Below are 19,198 nucleotides of genomic sequence, written 5' to 3'. Positions count from 1 at the left end.
TAGGCCGGCAAGTCAAATGTTGCGGCCAGGTCATCGCCTATTTCCAGCAAAATGAGTTCATATCCATTTAGGCTCTTTGTTATAACTATTGCCAAGGAGAAACGAGCAGGTTTGGGTACCACAAGGCAAAATAATATTTGAAATTTTAACATATGCTTGTTTCTTAATATTGTAAGCACCCTATTGTGACTTGGGGACTTTTTGTGTTAGTCTTCGATCCTTCTCCCACAGAGTCCGGGAGGACTGGGTGCCCTGGCCTTGGCCTTGGGATGCGCGGTCTCACTCCCCGTGCACAGAGGCGGCATCCTTTGCACCCGGCGGGGCTGAGTGGAGGCTCCAAGCTCGTGTGGCCTGAGACATTCCATCGCAGAGGCTCTCCTAGCAACATGGCAACGCCAGCAAACCCAACAATGACCTTTTGTCATTAGCTCTATAAAGCCTGTGGCATGAGTCTCGCCAGAAAATTCAAAGGATATTTTGCAAGCGAAGAGCGATTTCCAGCTGAAGCTTTGAATCGGTTGCTTTTCCTCCAATCTGCAAATATCAAACTGGACCGGCACCAGATGGTCACTTCAAGAGCAGGACGGACCCAAAGAGGTGAGTCTGGACCGTCCCAGTCCTGGCTCTGGTTAGGGAACCACCTGTGTACCACCGGCAAGTCACTTAACTCTCTAGATCTCCACGCATGAGCAACTGCTCCTTGACAGTGCAGGGTACTCGCTAACCGTCCAGATTCCTGGGCTGACACCCGTTCTCCTGCTGCATCAGAATCTCTGGGGCTGTGCTCCACAAACGTGACTTTCAACCAAAGGCAAATAGATGACATTGCTGAACAATCGTAAAAGTGCTTAGGTAACTAGCTTTCTAATTTGTTTACTTGGCATGAAGAGGGCCCACGCACACTTAGAATTGGCCTGTTGTGTATATGGTAGGGAGCGTGTTTTTCTCTAATAGATTTTATAAAGGACTAAACCAACCCATTTTCTTTGCTGTTTCTGATTAACTATCCTCTATAACAGACTATAAATCATGCACCCCTATCAGGAAAACACTTTTGAGCATGTGTTTCCAATATTGGCACTTTAAAAATATTGAATATTAATATCTGTATTTATTTATATCCTATCTTGTGCTTTAGTAGGGACATATTTGAATATGTTCCTAATATTTAAAAAAATGTTTTTAAAGGAAAAACGTTGAAATAAGCTTTAAGATTTTGATTAGTGAAATTTTTGGTTTAGTACTTTGTGATATAGTGAGATCAAAACCAGTTTATAAACAACAAAGATTTACTGTATAGCACAGGGAACTATATTCAGTATCTTGTAATAAATTATAATGGAAAATAGAAAAAGAATATATATATATATATATATATATATATATGTACGTATAACCGAATCACTTGGCTGTACACCCGAAACTAACACAGTGTTGTAAATCAACTTCAATAAAACAAACAAGAAACAAATTTCTGATGTTGGTTTTGAATTCGCTATCTTTTATTACTTAGTTATAATAAATGAAAACATGCTTCACAAAGATACGTAGATTTAAGTGGAAGAAGCACCCTTTTTTCCTGCACTTACTAAATTATGATACTGATCTTTTAATTCCCTCCGCTAATTATCCCAAGGTTTCTTATGGGCTAGTAAATTTCCATTTTTTCTGAATGTCCAATTGATGTTGTTGAAAATTAGAAAGTGTGGCACTTTTTTACATTTCTAACAAACATATTTAAAACGTGATAAAATTCTTCATTTGGAAAAAGTGGGGGCAGGTTCGAAAATTCTGTTTCCAGAGTTTTCATGTTTGCAGATATGAGTTTTTACATTGTTTGTGACAGTAAAAGCCGTGTAAATCAGAAACATTCTCAAACATCCAGTTTCAAAATGCTCTTTCCGTAGCACGAATTTCTTTCAAAAGTTATTCCTTCCTCACTCATTTTAACGTCATTTTCGCAAATGGACAGATTAAACATATTTACTTTTTGGAAATGTCTGCCAGACTGTGTGTCAACCCCTTATAACCACACCCCCAAAAAGCCAGCACATTTGGAACATTTGTATTTGTAAAAGAATAATGACCATTTCAAATTTAATCACGTTTTTAAGCACTTTGCCATCAGATATCTTACAACCATCCGAGGGCACAAGAGATTTTCATGGTCATTCCCCTATTTCTTTTTTTTATGACATCCGGTAGCATTTGGGGGGTCTCTGGTTCAGTGTTTTTGCTGCAGTGACATCCTTGTGACTGATGCTGTCAACGAACGTCCAGGGAGGGACCAGGTCTGGGCGTTTTCCTCTTTTTTTTAATTCTGCCAAAGCTGCCACTCCATGAGTGATTATACTTATATGGATACCACCCCACTCCCACTTCTTTTTTTTTCCTTTCTATCTTTATCTTCTCCTTCCAATTTTATTGAGATATACTTGACATACATCACTGTGTAAGCTTAAGGTGTACGGCATCATCACGTGACTTACATCCATCATGAAAGGATAATCGCAATAAGTTTAGTGAACATCCGTCATCTCCTACAGATAAAAAATCAAAGAAATAGAAAAACAATTTTTTTTCCTTGCGATGAGAACTTGTGTTAGGATTGACTCTCTTAACAAATTTCATATATAACACACAGCAGTGTTGATTCTACTTATCATGTTGTACGTTGCATCCCTAGGACTTATTTATCTTAAAACTGGGAGTTTGTACTTTTTGACCACCTTCATCTAATTAAAGAAGCCATACTTTGATGAGCATGTATCTTTGTCTGGTGCGTCTTTTCTTTGGCAGCCCATATGAAAGCATTTCTGCAGGTATTTCATTATTGAAACAATCCAGCCGCTCAATTATGGAGTCGTGTTAGAAGGCTCTCAACGTTCATTCTTGCGGCAATCAGCCCACAGTTTGTAATTTTTTCTAACACTTTGCTTGTGTCTTCTAAAGGGTTTTCTAACTAAAGAGAACGTTTTCATTTTTCATTATTGCTTTATGTAAATTATTTCTCTGCTGCAGTTTCTCTAACAGTGTATTTGCTATTAGATAAAAAATCTCAAAAGTAGCTTCTAAATATTATAAAAATTTAGTAAATTATTTTAAAATCCTGGATGGAGAATCACACAACCATACACTTCAAACAAAACAAGAGGCTTAGTTTTTTATATTCTGGAATTTTGATTTTAAATTGCTTGCTAACCATGATAATTTTGTTCTGTCATCTTCTAATATAGCAAAGGAACGCTATACACTTAGGTCAGTGTTCATTGTTAACAATAATAGGTGTAAAAAGCTGTATTTCAAATACACTTTTTGTAAGAACTTTTTAATTTGAGAGAATTTTAGATTTACAGAAGAATTGCTAAGATAGAACGAAGAATTCCCATATACCCTTCATTGCAACTTCCTTTAACGTGGGCATCTGATATAACCATAGTAAATCCATCAAAACTAAAAAATTAACACTAATAAAGTATTATTAACTATAGACTTTATTTGAATTTCTCCAGTTCTTCCATATTGCCCTTTTTTTCTGTTCCAGTACCATGTCACCAAAAGAGTCAGCAGCCAATGCCACGTGTTAATTATTTGAAGATTTGTTTAGTTAAAACTAGATGATATTATTTGGCATTCCAGTTCACCAAGAAGAGCTCACTGCAAGTGTTACAAGATGCTGAAAGCAGGGGTGGCTTTGTCCCTTTCTTTCCTGCTGTGGAATCAGGACTCTGTTTTCCACTGGACCGGAAATAAGGTTGGTCTAGCTTGTCGGCCGAATTAGGGGCCAGCCTTCGTATGTTTATTAAATATTGGGGAAACTTTACTTCTTCCTTGCCTTTCCTTTTTAAAGACAAAAATTTGTATCTGTAAAAATTCTCAAATTTCCTTTCTATAGCAAATGCCCCTGCTATAAAGAGAGGGCCAGGGTCTTCTGTACCCCCTGGAGCACCCACATCCCATTTTGGGGAACACGGCTCTATATTATATTCATGCTCCTTTGGTGGTCCAGAGAGTCAGCCCTAAACTCGTGCTCATGTTCACAAGGGCTAAACTGGGAAAACTGGACAATTTCAGTGTCTTGTTCTGACATGTGCCTGAATTATGGTCTATAATAAACAATTATTGAGTAACCTATTAAGGCAATGAGTACACCCAAATAAATTTCTCCAGGAAGCACCTCTTAGACCATCGCTCAACAAATTGTTAGAACTTCTGGTACTTGTGGCAGGGTGGTGTGGGGAAAACCCGGGGGTGGGGGCTGAGGGCCGATAGCCCTGGGGCACCGTGTCAGTCACACCACAAACTTGTGTGACTGGAAATTGAATCCTCGATAGCTATGTCATTCACTTACCAAAGGAACAGATAATGTCGTGGATACTGTTCTGTGCTGCCTGATCCCCCTTCAAGAAGGAGCGACTTCTCCCGCGGCTGCTGGGGATGTGCTAGAAGGCCCTTACCGTCGACCCCCTTTGGGGATTGCCTCAGCTGAAGAGAACTGCCTCACCCCAGGCCCACCTCCTCCCAGGACCAGCCAGCATCCAGTGCCCGATCGATGGGGCATGAAGGCCTGGCCCCTCCTCCCATCTTGGAGCAGCTCTGAGGGGCCATCCAGTTTCTGACTCCCCAGGGGTTGGCTTTGCTGGGAATCCATCGCAGACCAACTTCTCCCTCCATCCAATCCTGCTTCCCCCCTCGCCTCCACAGGAGCACCCCCTAACAGATGTTCTGTACACGAGTCTCAGCTCAGAGAATCTGCTTCCCAGAAGACCCACCTGCCACACAGAGAAGTCAAACAAGCCAAAACAGTGTGCAAAGGAAAATAAGCACACCTGTGCTTGCGGATGCATCCAGAGATGGTCCTGAGTGTGTGAATGTATACGTATAAAAAAAAATACGTGTTTTGGGACTTCCCTGGTGGCACAGTGGTTAAGACTCCGCGCTCCCAATGCAGGAGGCCCAGGTTTGATCCCTGGTCAGGGAACTAGATCCCACAGGCATGCCGCAACTGAGAGTCTGCGTGCCACAACTAAGGAGCCCACGTGCTGCAACTAAGGAGCCCGCCTGCCACAACTAAGGAGCCCGCCTGCCGCAACTAAGGAGCCCGCCTGCTGCAACCAAGACCCAGTGCAACCAAATAAATACTTTTTAAAAATGTGTGTATGTATATATGTGTCGGCCATTTTCTTAGAAAAATTGTAGCATCTTATGCTTTTTTATTTATATCATATTTTAAAATCTTAAAATCTATTTTTACATAGTGATACATAAAGTTTTAAAATCACTCGGGCTTCCCTGGCGGCGCAGTGGTTGAGAGTCTGCCTGCCGATGCAGGGGACACAGGTTCGTGCCCCGGTCCGGGAAGATCCCACATGCCGCGGAGCGGCTGGGCCCGTGAGCCATGGCCGCTGAGCCTGCGCGTCCGGAGCCTGTGCTCCGCAACGGGAGAGGCCACAACAGTGAGAGGCCTTCGTATCACAAAAGAAAAAAAAAAAATCACTGCCTACTATGCCATTTGTATGGACACACCATGTAATGGCCACCGTTTGAGTGCCGACTGTTTGCTGGGCACTCTTGCACCCTCTTCGTATTTATTCAACACGTATTTATGGAGAGCCTGTTATGTAGAGACACTGTTCTAGGTGCTATTCTCTCCGGCTTCACTTCAGCCTTAAAAAGTAGCTACTGTGATTATCCTGATTTTATAGAGGAGAAAACTGAAGTTTAAGCAACTTGCCCAAGGTCACAGGATTAGTGAATTCATAAACAGGCAGCTGGTCTCCGTTGCTTCAGCTTTTAACCCCCCCACTAGCCCCCTCCCCAAGCCCCCTTCTGATGGGTAGTCAGGCTACATGCAGCTGGCGGCTGCTATAAGCAATGCTGCAGTGAACATCTTTTCTCATGTGTCTTTGGGTGCCGTTTCCCCACTTGTAAAAAGCACTGGGAAAGGGAAACAGGTGAGCTCATTATCTTACCGGATATCTGTTAGCAGTCCCAGGTCATTTTAAAAGGTGCCTTTCTCCAAAATTAGGGATTTAAGGAATCAAAAAATACTACGTTCCATTCTTAATATGAAAATCTTGGGTTAAGCCTTTGAAATACTTCCATGCTGGCCCTGCGTGTTGGATGCATATTTGCAGATAGGGTAATACCTGGATTACCATCACCAGCATCCCTGGTGGGAAATGGAATGTTTTTATTAAAATTTCTCTTGTTTGCGTTTCAGGAAAGAAATGAAAGCGGATCCACAAGCCAGGTCTGGTTTTAATCAGAGCCTAATCTTTGTGAGACAACGCAAGGCTGAGAATTTTTTAATCTGATATTTTGAAAGAAAAATCCGTGTTCCAAAATGATACAAACCAATCAGCCTTAGGAGAACGATGGAGAAAAGAAATCTCTTGCATAAAAGAGAAGCAGGAAATTCCAGAGAAGTTTCACAGGGAGGAGGGGAAAACCCAAGGTCTGTATCGCTATTTATGGTCTTACTTCTTCGTACAGGGTAATAATCTGGTTTTGTTGAACAACCGAAATTCGGTTTAGAGGGAATCACAGCATTCTGTCTCCCTGAAGTGAGAACATAACTGAACATATTACAAACCCACTCTGTGTCCCATGATCCATCGGCCCTTTAGATAAATATTTCGTCCTCTTCAGGGACTCTTCCCATTGTGGTCACAGATCCATCTCATATTAGATGATTTAATACCTTAGTAATTTGGAACGTCTCTGTAGACATTGCTGAACTTTTTATATTTTCATGTACATTCCACTGATTGGGGGCAAAAGTTCCGATTGGCAGGACTTCAGGGTGGGTTGTTGAAATTTATAATCATTTTCATATAATGCTCGGCTAGAGTGGGGATAGTGAAATCTCAATCTTCCAATAAGCTGCAAAACTATTAATGGATTTCTAGGTCATGTCGTTCAGGGTTAACACTCAGTGGAATATATTTTCCATTAAATATGAAAGTGCTCCAAGTACGTTTTATACCAGGTGTGTTAACTTTACTGTTTCCTGGAGTGTCTATAATTTCAAAATTAATCAAGTCTTCTTTTATGTGCTTTTGCATGAATTCTGGCTTTCTTTTGAACAGTCATAATGACTCAAAGATGGAGACTAAAAATTGGCAAGAAAAAGCCAATAAAAGCATAAAGTCCAGAGTTTCAGAGAAATGAGATTTACCAAATGATATACAGTATAGTTCCCTCGACCAGAGCTTTCAACGTTATATTTATTTGAAAGTGCCTCGTTTAGTGTTTATTTTTGCCAGTTTCATAGCAGGAATCAGATCACAAAGATTCAATGAGCAAATCAAACACCATTTTAAAATTCATCCTTGGAGCATAGGCGTGTCTCTTCTTATTCCATTGTCTTATCTCTTTCCAAAACAAGACATTTAAATTTTTATGTGACTAAAATCGTCACATGTCAGAATACCGTAGGACCTAAAACTCCAAATGTTTTGGCTTACACATTTCAATTTCCTAACTCCACTGCAAAAAGAAAAAGAACACTGGATAAATTAAAATAGCTGATGTCTTGCTATCGTTAGTCTCCATTTATTCCTCTTTGCGTACATTATGTGTGTTTACTCGGATAAATACAATTGCCTTTTCTTCGGTTGCTTAAATCTCTTTGTCTACGAAAAGTAGAAAGAGCTCATCCATTATTTAAGTTACTATTTCTATAACTGAATTAATACATACATCTACCCGAGCAAAGAGGTTGACAGAGTGAAGGTCCGCACAGAGGTTCCGCTTGAAGTCCCACCTGATCTCTGTATGGATACGTAATAGTGAAAGCACGTTGCCAGAAATACCAGGTTTTAGTGCTATGATGATGGCGTAAATGATACTGTAAGAGGAAGAGACCCTCAAATATTTTCAACATTTAAAAGGATGTTCTCCTAGTTTAAAAGATGCCTCTCTTACTCTCTTAATTCTCCAGGGCACAGAGCAGGAAGTCAGAGCTGTTACATTCTGCTTTGCTGAGTGTAGGTCAGGCTGATGTATATCGATTGCCCTGGATTTTCCAGTATAAAAACTTGGAGTTTGAGCTTTCCTTCAAGTTATCAGTCCAACCTCACTCTGCCACTGCTTGGGTTCCCCCAACTTCAGTTTCCTGGCTGTGACCCCCAAGGTTTACACTGGTCCCAGTGGCGGCCTCTGTGAAGGGAGGACGTGAAGCGGAAGAGAATTTCAGGGCAGCCCCGGGCAGGGAGTCAGGGGAAAAACGTGAAGTTTGCGGGAAAGTAGGGTCAGGCCCTTGCCCCATAGGCCTCCACAGCTGAACCTGCGTTCGTGTATTTGTTTCATAGATGAATTGACATACTTTAAGAGAAGATGTATTCTCTTCTGAAATAGTGCCTTGTACATTGCAGCTCATGGAAGATGGCCCTCTGTAGTGGTAAAGTGAAAGCACACACACACCTGAGCTGTTGGCAACGTGTATTTTTAAAACAAATACATGGGGCTTCCCTGGTGGCGCAGTGGTTGAGAGTCTGCCTGCCGATGCAGGGGACACGGGTTCGTGCCCCGGTCCGGGAGGATCCCACATGCCGCGGGGCGGCTGGGCCTGTGAGCCATGGCCGCTGAGCCTGCGCGTCCGGAGCCTGTGCTCCGCAGCGGGAGAGGCCACAACAGTGAGAGGCCCGCGTACCAACAAAAAAAAAAGAAAACCCAAAAAAACCCCACAAATACATGGTAGGGGGAATGTGGGAAAGAGACAGAACAGAAGAACTGATCAGTAACAGGTGTCCTGCTTAGAGAGGTTCATTTAAGGAATTGGCCCATGTGATTGTGGAGATGGGCAAGTACAGCGTTTACAGGGCAGCAGGGGCTCAGGCAAGAGTTAAGTTGCGATCTTGAGTCCAGAACCCGCAGGGCAGGCTGGCAGGACTTGTGTGTGGAGTCTTGAGGCAAATTCCTTCTTCTCCCAGAACCTCAGTGTCTGCTTCAGCTGATGGGATGAGGCCCACCCACATTACCAAGGGTAACTCCCTCCAACGTCAGCCGCTCGTAAGTGTTGATCATATTGACAAAGTGTCTTCACAGCAACATCTAGACTAATGTTTGACCAAACAACTGAGCCCCATAGCCAGGCTGACACATAAAATTAACCCTCGCAGTATTTTCCCCAATTATAAAGGAGGAGAGTGGGGCTTGAAGAAGGTAAGAACTCGCTCGAGGTCAAACCACGAGAGTGAAGTAACACTGTGCAGCCTCAGTGCTTATGCTCGTAATCACAGACCCTGGCTGCCTGCTTAGGTTACTTGCTAACTTAGGGAAGACGCTCTAAAAGAGAGGCACTTGAACCTGGTAGGTTTTGATTTAAGGCAAGGGTTTGAAACACAGGGCAGACAAGATAGGGTAACAAGGACCAGATTTACCCTCTTGCCTGAAATGACTGGAAACAGAGATAATGTATATGAAACAGGAGTCTGAAAGACCCTGGATATCGGGTAGTAAAGGATAGCGATCCTTGAGAGACGAGAAGCAAACCGGGGTTGGGGTGGGAGGCATCCAGTTGCCCCAGCCCCAAAGGAGGGTTTCCAAGCAGTGGGGCAGAGGAGGGCACCCAGGCAGGTCCCTGTGATCTCCTGAAGTTGAGGAGACAGCTGAGAGTCTGGGGAGGCCAAGGTGGCTAGAGTTAGCGGGAGAAGAGGGGGCCATGTGGAGAAAGCCTCCAGAAATGTCCAGAGTGTCTCCCCTGAGGCTTCAGCTGACAACCTATCAGCAAGCGTGTGTGAGGAAACCCCCGAGGCTGGTGAAAGAGCCACCCAAGAGATAAAAGTAAATAGTCTCCGGAGATAACACAGGGCCAGAGCAAAAGAGGCGTCATTCATGGAGATCCAAGTGTGTGCCTTGGTGGTGAGGCAAAATTAGACCTGGACCACATTCTCTGTGGTTCTGCCCAACAAACGTTCAAAGCAAACTTGAAAGGATTGAACCATTTCCAAGTAATTTAACTGTGCTCCGGAGTTCAGAGTTCAAGAATAGTTCAAGCAATACAAAAACAGGTAGTACCCAGCAAGGTAAAATTCACAGTGTCTGGCATCCAATCTAGATTACTAGGCATGTAGAGCAACAGAAAATTTTGACCCATAATCAGAGGAAGAAATACGCTCAGGGAAACTGATACACAGATGCCATAGGTGATGGAATTAGTGGACAAAGATATTTAATAGTTATTATATCTGTATTCAGTGTGTTCAAGAAATTGGAGGAAAGATCATGCATGATTAGCAGAGACATGGAAAATATAAGATACAAACTGAAATTCTATGAAAACTACAACATCTGAGACTAGAAACACACTGGATGGGATCAGAATAGATTAGACATGGCAGAGAAAAAGATTAGTGAATTTGAAGACTTAGCAATAGAAAGTAAATACAGTGAAACATGGAGAGAAAGACTGGAAACAATAAACTATCTGTGCACTCTGGGACAGCTTCAAGTGGTCTGATAATGTGTACTTGGAGGTCCTAGTCTCGGCAAACTAGGCATTGAAGGGAATTCTACTTGATAAAGGTTATCAAAAGAAAATGTATAGCTAGCCTCCTATGTATGGTGAAGGACCAAACACCTTCCCCTGAAGATTAGAAACAAGACAAGGATGTTCACTCACCACCTGTATTCAGTATCATACTGGAGGTTCTAACCAGATCCATTGATAAGGCAAGAAAAAGAAAGAAAAGCCATCTTAATTGGAAAAGAAGTAAAACCTTTTTTATGCATTGATGACATTATCATCTATATAGAAAATCTTATAGAATCTGCAAAAAAAGGCCAAAAGAACCAATAAGTGGCTTTAGGAAGGTTGCAGGATGTAAAATCAATATACAAAGATCTGTTATTTCCAAATACTACTAATGAACAGTTCGCTATTGACATTTTTTTAAATTCCACTTACAATAGCATTAAAAAGTGTTATATTCCTAGGGATAAATCTGGCAAAACATGATTAAGGTCTGCACATTTAAAACTATAAAACATTGCTGAGAGAAAGGAAAGGCCTAAATAAATGGGGTGATTTACAAGTTTCATGGGTCAGATAACTCAATATACCGAATATGTCAAATTTCCCCCAAATTCATCTGTAGAAAAAAAGCATTCCCAATGAGAATCCTTTTTGTATAAACTGACAAGCTGATTCTGAAATTCATTTGGAAATATAAAGAACCTAGGGAAATCAAAACAACTTTGAAAAATAGGAGGAAAGCTTTCATACTACGTTACTTTGATATTTATTATAAAACTACAGTAATTAAGATACTGTGGTATTGGCATCAAGATAGATAAGTAGATCAATGGAACAGAAGAGTAATTAAAATAGTATGATATTGGTGTCAAGACAGACAATAAGGTCAATAGAAAAAAATGGAGAGTCCAGAAATAGACTCACATCGATAAGGTAAATTTTTTTTTTTTTTTTTTTTGCCTAATCCTTGGGTTTAAAGTTCAGGGCTGCAGGTAAGGGGCAGAGTGGCAAGGCTGGTACAAATGGTAACAGTGGCAAGGAACCCAGCTGTCATTGGCAGGAGCCTGTGCCAGCGTGTTGCAATGCCTGTGTCTTGCTATCCTGGCTCTCTCTTTCTGGTTTTCTTTCTTTTGGTAGGTGTCCTGTGGGCTACACCGGAGACAGGTGTCAGCAGTTCTCAATGGTCAACTTGTCTCGTATGTCTCTTTACACAGGTGTAAAGATAATTCAGAAGAAAGTACAAAGTTTTCAACTAACGCAGATGAAACAGTTGGATATTCTTATGCAAAAAATAATTCCAGTCCAATCCTGGCACTTATACGAAAAGTAAGTCAAAATAGATTGGAGATCTACCTGTAAAAACTAAAATTATAAAATTTCTAGAAGAAAACATAGGAGAAAATCTTTGTGGCCTCAGGTTAGGCAAAGATTTTTTTACATTCAACAGCAAAAGAATAATACACACACATACAAAATTGATATATTGGACTGCCTCAAAATTAAGAAATGTTGTTCAAAGGGCACTGTTAAAAAGTGAAAAGATAAGCCAGAGAGTAGAAGAAAATGCTTATAAATCACATATCTGATAAAGAACTGGTATCCACAATATATTAATAACTCCCAAAACTCAGCAATAAGAAAACAAACAACTGTATTTTTTAAATGAGCCAAAGATTTGAACACAATTCATCAGAGAAGATATACAGACAGCAAATAAACACATGAAAAGATACTCAACATCATTATGCACTATGGAAATGCACATTAAAACCATAGTGAGATACTGTTGTGTGCCTATTTGTACGTCTATCGTTAAAAAGACTGACCCTGTGAATTGCTGGTTAGGATGCGAATGAACTAGACCTGTGACACACAATGTAAAACGGCACAAGTACCTGGAAAACAGTTTGACACTTTCTTAAATAGTTATAAACACACACTTTCCATCAGATCCAGGCTTTCTCCTTCTGGATATTTATCCAGGTGAGATAAATGCCTATGTCCATACAAAGACGTGTATACAAATATTTATAGCAGACTTGTTTGTAATAGCCTTAATTAATTAATTAACTAATGAATTAAAAGGAAACCAAGCACAATCGAAATGGTTATATCATCAGGTGAATGGATGAACAAATTGTGGCCCATCCACACAATGGAATAGTACTTAGCAATGAAAAAGGAACGAGCTGTGGACACATGGAAGGACGTGGATAAAGCTCAAAGTAATCATGCTGGCGAGGAAGCCAGAGAAAAATCAGCACAGACTGTGTGATTCCATTCATACCATAAACTGACCTCTGGGGACAGAAGGCAGGTGCGTGGTTCCCTGGATTGGGAGCAGGGGTGGGAGAGTGATCGCAAAGGGTCAGGTGGAAAGTTTGGGGGGCTGGGCATGTTGGTCACTTTGTGGGGCGGTTTCGTGGATGTACACGTATGTTGGCATTTCAAATTGCACACTTTTTTTTTTTAAAGAATTATTTATTTATTATTTATTTATGGCCGCGTTGGGTCTTCATGGCTGCGTTGGGTCTTCATGGCTGCGTTGGGTCTTCGTTGCTGCACGCAGGCTTTCTCTAGTTGCGGCGAGCGGGGGCTACTCTTCGTTGCGGTGCGCGGGCTTCTCATTGCGGTGGCTTCCCTTGTTGCGGAGCCGGGCTCTAGGCGCGCGGGCTCAGTAGTCATGGCTCACAGGCTCTAGATCGCAGGCTCAGTAGCTGTGGCTGGCGGCTCTAGAGCGCAGGCTCAGTAGATGTGGCGCACGGACTTAAGTTGCTCCGCGGCATGTGGGATCTTCCCGGACCAGGGATCAAACCCGTGTCCCCTGCATTGGCAGGCAGATTCTTATCCAATGCGCCACCAGGGAAGTCCCCAAATTGTTCACTTTTAAAACACACCGTGTACTGTTTGTTCATTATACGTGAAGCAACGTGGTGTTGGCCCTGCGACTGGAAGAGGCGAGACTGAGGCAGGAAGACCACTCAGGAAGATGCTGAGAAATCCAAATCGTCCTTACGCCTAGAACCCGCCTTACAGCGACCAGTTTTACATAAATAACTCTAACATAAGCATAAGATCCTGGTCTGTTAGGGGTGAATTCATTTGTAGGAAAATAGGAGCTAGTAATGAGTAAGCAAAGCCTAAGTTAGGGGCTTTGGTGCTCCTTACAAAAGGACCCCTGGTTCCTGCTGCCCCGTCACCCGTCACCTGGGTGCCTTTGTGCAGTGCACAGGCCGCACAGCCATCCACAGCAGCCCTGATCCTATAGACCGCGTGGTGTGATAGAAACAGCCCTGACCACCAAATCTTGGCTCTGCCATTAACCATATGGCCTTTGGTGAATCACCTAGAAGTCCTCATACCTTAGCTTCTTCATCTTGGATTCTGGCCCTGTGGGGCTTGGTTGAGATAAGGACTATGGTTAGGCTTTCAGAACAGGCATGGGCCCATCAGCCTGTTCTGACCAGAGGTGAGGGGAGAAAGGCTGGTCTGGAGTTCACCCAGAGAACATCCCCGGGCTCTTTATTAATCTTTATTAAGATGCACATTAAGCTACTAAGCAGGGCTGTCTTGGATCAAACTGTGAGAGATGTATTCCCACTTCTGTCCCCACTGCTACCTTCCGGGGCCTTTTGTGATGAACAAGCGTCACACCCAGTTCCCCGTGTCACCCCCTCAGCGGCCCAGGGCCCACTGGGAATTCCTTCCCAGAGAGGTTTGCTGCCCTGAATTCCCGAGTCAATCCATTCCTTGCTTCCATCTTCCCATCCTTTCGGTGTGTAGATCACAGCTGGGAGGAATGAATGTTACTAAATGGAGTCACGCTCAGGTTGGTATATACGACTAGGGCTACAGCTCTCTTAACCTTAACCTTTCAAGAGACACTTATTTTAAACGAGATGCTCATTTACTCCAAAGAATGACTTTCTAATGGTGGAATTTGGTATCAAGTAGCTAGCTCTTTGGGCATGGGATGGAAGGGGTGTCTCTCGAAACAAATCTCCACATTTAGTGCCGCCAGATCTCCAAAACGATCTCCAAAATGTTAAGCCATTTACGCTGACTTTCCAACAAGATAAGTTTCTTTCTGTATAATCATGTTTATATCTATTTCTATATATCTGCTACAAACTCTGCACAGGAAATAATGGAATCAAACGTGGATTTTTTTAATGTAAGAAACTGATACACTGATTGAAGGCTGCTGTCACAGTGTTTCAGATGCTGCTCGTGGCTGAAGTTCAAGTTGGTATGTTCCAGTCATTTAGCTCGATACACTTGTCAGTGGTCTAGAGGATGAAGTGAATGGCAGTGTGAAAGAATTTGCTGATGACACAAAAGTGTTTAGGTTGGTAGAGCTAGGAGGGTTGTGAGGACCTTAAGATGGCTCTAATAAACTGGATGATGGAACAAACGTGAAGACTGATAACGTTTTACAGAGAAGGCCCAAAGGCAATAGATACTGAAAGAAATCATTTAAGCTCTACATAATTTAAGCAGTACACACCGATGGACTTAGAATTTATGTTAGTTTCAAAAGGAAAAGACTTGCTGTAGGAATCAAATTAATAAAAACATTTCAGGAAAGCCATCTAATCTGCAGTGGTCCTGAAAAAGGGGCCAAAAGAGTCTAGGTATGTACTCAGAAAATGCAGGGAAAGATACAGGAAAGCATGAGGTGGTTGGGACTGGGTACCAACCTAACAAGCCCCCTTCTGCCGACTTGGTCCTGATGTGTTCCTCCTGTTACCCTCAGAAAATGAATCAGGACCTGTCTAAACCAATAGTCCCCAAAGTATGATCCCCAGACTGGCAGCAGTGGGATGACCTGGCAACTTATTAGAAATGCAAATTTATTAGGCCCCATCCCCAATATACTAAATCAGAAATTGTGGTGGAGGAACACAGCAATCTGTATTTTAGTAAACCCCCCAGAAGATTCTGATTCATGCTGAAGTTTGAGAACCACTGGTCTAAACCAGTTGTGATAAAATCCCATTCCCCTTTTTTGCCAATGAGTACATGAAGGATAAGAATGAACTCCCTTCAGGTCATTGAGATACAAGTGAAAGTATGCTGGAGGATTTTAAGAAAGGTATTTCTCTCGGATGAAGAGAGTAAAGACATTGCAGCCTTTGGCCTTAGTTCCGTGAAGATGTGATGTTCGGAGCTTCAGCATCCATCTTGTGGCTATGAGGAGGCATGGCTGAGGACCACAGAGCAAAAAGATCATGTTTTTGTGCCACTGAATTAGCCAACCTTCCCATGACTCGACATCCAGGATGTCTGGCTATGTGAGAAAATAAACCTCACTTTTGGTCAGATATGCTATTCCTCGCATCGGAAAGCATCCCCCCAAAAGCACATGCCTTTCTTCTCCACTGTGGTAGAGAGGAAGCAAACCTGAAGAGGTAAATGTTCAGAAATAGTGAGAAAAAAAACAACAACCCAGATCTCAGCCCTCTCACCTGAACACGAGAGAGCTACGTTCCCTAACCTTAAAGCAAGTATATTATTGAGCCTCTCCGCTCTTATATACTGTATTAATATAACAAAGATTTACTTTTCTCATAGTTATCTGTAAAGCATCTTTAGTAATAGAGCTATGTGCAAACATAAAAAATCCCTCCTGGGGTCAGCATACCATCCATCCAGTTCAGGGCTGTGTGACTGAAAGATACACTGGGAGGAAAGTTGGAAGGTGTGATCGTTCTTGATCGCAACCTTGGAAAGTTAAAGTTGCACACAGTGCACTTTCATTTCCCCCGCATCCCGTTACGAATGACCATTTATGGATCTGCTCAGCTCTTCATGTTGTTAGTCCTGCTAGGAATGAAGAGGTCACGCAGTGGACGCACACCTCAACCCAAGGACCGCTTTCATGGGAAATGAAATGCCAAGACAGATGTATGGGTGGAAACCTACACTTAGAGGAGGCAGAAGGTATCTCCTGCTGACTGTGTCTTCACACCTCGGCAACACACATTCGTGGGCCTGTGAGCAAAGTCACAAGGAAGAGTGCAGAGTGCGAGACTCAGCCCAGTGAGTGCATCCTTTTCTGTACCATCCAGCTTAACCTCTGACACACTCTTAACAGTGAAGCCCCTCATGTGACTAACTGCAAACACAGGTGGGATTGTCATCATGTCCTACAGGTCAGGAAGATTGGGCTTCACAGGACTGACAGCAGGAATTGTTCCAAAATCAACTGTCCTCCTCGGAGAATTCCCTGTCAGCTGTCAGAGAAGGCTGGCTCCGTTGAATTCAGCCCTCGAAGCGTGCAAAGGGGAGAGAAGAGCTCTCAGAGACGAAAAGCAGACCCCGCAGGATTTTACGGCTTAAGACCAATACCTTCCCCTGCCCTCGGAGCCATTAGGGAAGCCAGCAGCATCTGGGGCCCAGATGTTCTGAGCAGATCTCCCTCTGGGCAGAGGCTGGCCTAGTCTTCCCTGGAGCTCAGAGCAGGTCACGAGAGAAAGGAGTCTTGCCCCGGCCAGGGAAGTGGAAGGGCAGCTCCTGGCCACAGTCTTTTATCTAGGCTGTAGCCTTGAGTTCAAGGTTTCTCCCATTTCCTACCCTTGGAAGGCAAGGCAATTCCTGTTGCCTGGTGGAGGGGAGATAAAATGGGACAGGGGATGGGAAGAGCACTGACTGTGTGGCTTATAAAATTCCTGTGGCAGAAAACACTGTTGTGAACTCACCCAAAGCTATTTCTCAGACTCCTTGGTAGCCAGGTGGGGTCATGTGACCGAGTCTTGGCCAATGGGATGTAGGTGGAAGTGAGTGACGTGCATCACTTCTGCGCCTGGCCCAGAAAACACACCTGGGCCGTCTCGCAATCCCACTCCCCGGGCTTCTGGTCACGTGCATAGGATCCGCAGACAAACCCCCAGCTGACGGGGATGGGGGCCCACCCGATGGAAGGAGCTCAGTTCCCTCATCAGCTGCACAGAAGGCCACCTGCCTAGTGGTCTCAGATGGTGCTGGAATGCAAAATAGAGCTCTGACTGTGCTCAACCGTCTCAGAGTTTGTTGTCCTATCAAGCACTGCTTACCCTACTTAATGCAGGCTCGGGATGTGTCCCAGAGAAAGCAACTGAGAGGGTGACTGGAACCTGCGGCAGGGGTGGGGAGCCGGGGGTAGCAAATACGTTTAGAGAGATGGCTCACAACGTCCAGGTGGCATGTGGTCTGCCGCTCACTTAACGACCCTCCCTTATCAATGCTTTATGCTCTGGATGAACCTCTGTGAGGCTGCCCGGGGGCCCCTCACCTCTGGCTGGCTGTCAGGATCTATACAGACAGCCAAGGAGGCATATTAAACAGACCTCAGGCAGTTCAGGATCTGAAAGAGATTAGCCCAGGCAAATGACCACCGAGTACATTTTTCTTTTCTAGAAGACAACATTGGCGAACACAAGCCCCACCATCTCCTGAAGCCTGTGTGTTCACTGCCCTTGAACGCATCCATGTGGATGGCGACAAGTGTAAGGACGGCTGGTGCACGTACAGCAGGTTAATAGCAATCTTCATTGGCTTGGTAATTAACCTGGGAGATTTTTTTCTATATGAGCTCTACAGTGTTCTTATTCCAGAGATGGCAATCATTTTAGATAAATTTTTTTTTTTTGCGGTACGCGGGCCTCTCACTGCTGTGGCCTCTCCCGTTGCGGAGCACAGGCTCCGGACGCGCAGGCCCAGCCGCCATGGCTCACGGGCCCAGCCGCTCCGCGGCATGTGGGATCCTCCCAGACCGGGGCACGAACCCGCGTCCCCTGCATCGGCAGGCGGACTCTCAACCACTGCGCCACCAGGGAAGCCCTAGATAAATATTTTCATGCAAAAGATTCTTCCAGATATTTTTTATGCGTGAATAACCTGATCTGAAGAAATGCAGTTCTGATGCTCAGATACTACCTCCCTTATTTTGGTATTGTGGCAAAATATACATAGCATAAATGTACCATTTTATCAATTCTTTTTTTTTTTTAAAAGACCATTGTTTTATTTTATTTATTTATTTTTGAGGTACGCAGGCCTCTCACTGTTGTGGCCTCTCCTGTTGCAGAGCACAGGCTCTGGACGCGCAGGCTCGGCGGCCATGGCTCACGGGCCCAGCCGCTCCGCGGCACGTGGGATCTTCCCGGACCGGGGCACGAACCCGCGTCCCCTGCATCGGCAGGCAGACTCTCAACCACTGTGCCACCAGGGGAGCCCCCATTTTACCAATTCTTAAGTGTACAATTCAGTGGCATTCATTACATTCACAGTGTTGTACAACCGTTATCACTGTATATTTCCCAAACTTTCTCATCATCCCAAATAGAACCTCTCAAAACAACTAAGTAATATTTCCTCTTCCCCACTTTCTCCAGCCCCTAGTAAACTCTGATCTATTTTCTGTCTCTAGGAATTTTCCTGTTCTAGATATTCCATGTAAGTGGAATCACAAAATATGTGTCCTCTCGTGGCTTATGTTACTTAGCATAATATTTTCAAGGTCTGTCCATGTTGTATCATACATCAGAACATCATTCCTTTTTACAGCTGCATAATTTTCCATCGTATACATACACTTTGCTTATCCATTCATTTGTTGATGGACATTGGGTTGCTTCCACCTTTTGGCTGTTGTGAGTAATGCTGCTATGAAGATGGGTGTATAAGTATCTTTTCCAGTTCCTACTTGCAATTCTTTTGGGGATATACCTAGGAGCA

General features: G+C 43.5%; 1 long non-coding RNA gene across 1 annotated transcript in view; it reads left to right on the top strand.

The window, feature by feature from the left end:
* Nucleotides 1–3,550: 3,550 nt before the first annotated feature.
* Nucleotides 3,551–19,198, top strand: part of LOC117196115 (uncharacterized) — a 107,957-nt gene continuing 92,309 nt past the window's right edge. Inside the window, exons 1-4 of the long non-coding RNA XR_007475779.1 lie at nucleotides 3,551–3,754; nucleotides 6,224–6,457; nucleotides 11,695–11,806; nucleotides 12,601–12,797. This is a non-coding gene — a long non-coding RNA (uncharacterized LOC117196115). The remainder of the gene's footprint in view (nucleotides 3,755–6,223; nucleotides 6,458–11,694; nucleotides 11,807–12,600; nucleotides 12,798–19,198) is intronic.

Source organism: Orcinus orca, chromosome 2, assembly GCF_937001465.1.
Source record: "Orcinus orca chromosome 2, mOrcOrc1.1, whole genome shotgun sequence".
In the NCBI taxonomy this organism is placed as follows: Eukaryota; Metazoa; Chordata; class Mammalia; order Artiodactyla; family Delphinidae; genus Orcinus; species Orcinus orca.
Note: the sequence above shows the minus strand (reverse complement) of the source record. Positions and strands in the feature narration are given on the sequence as shown.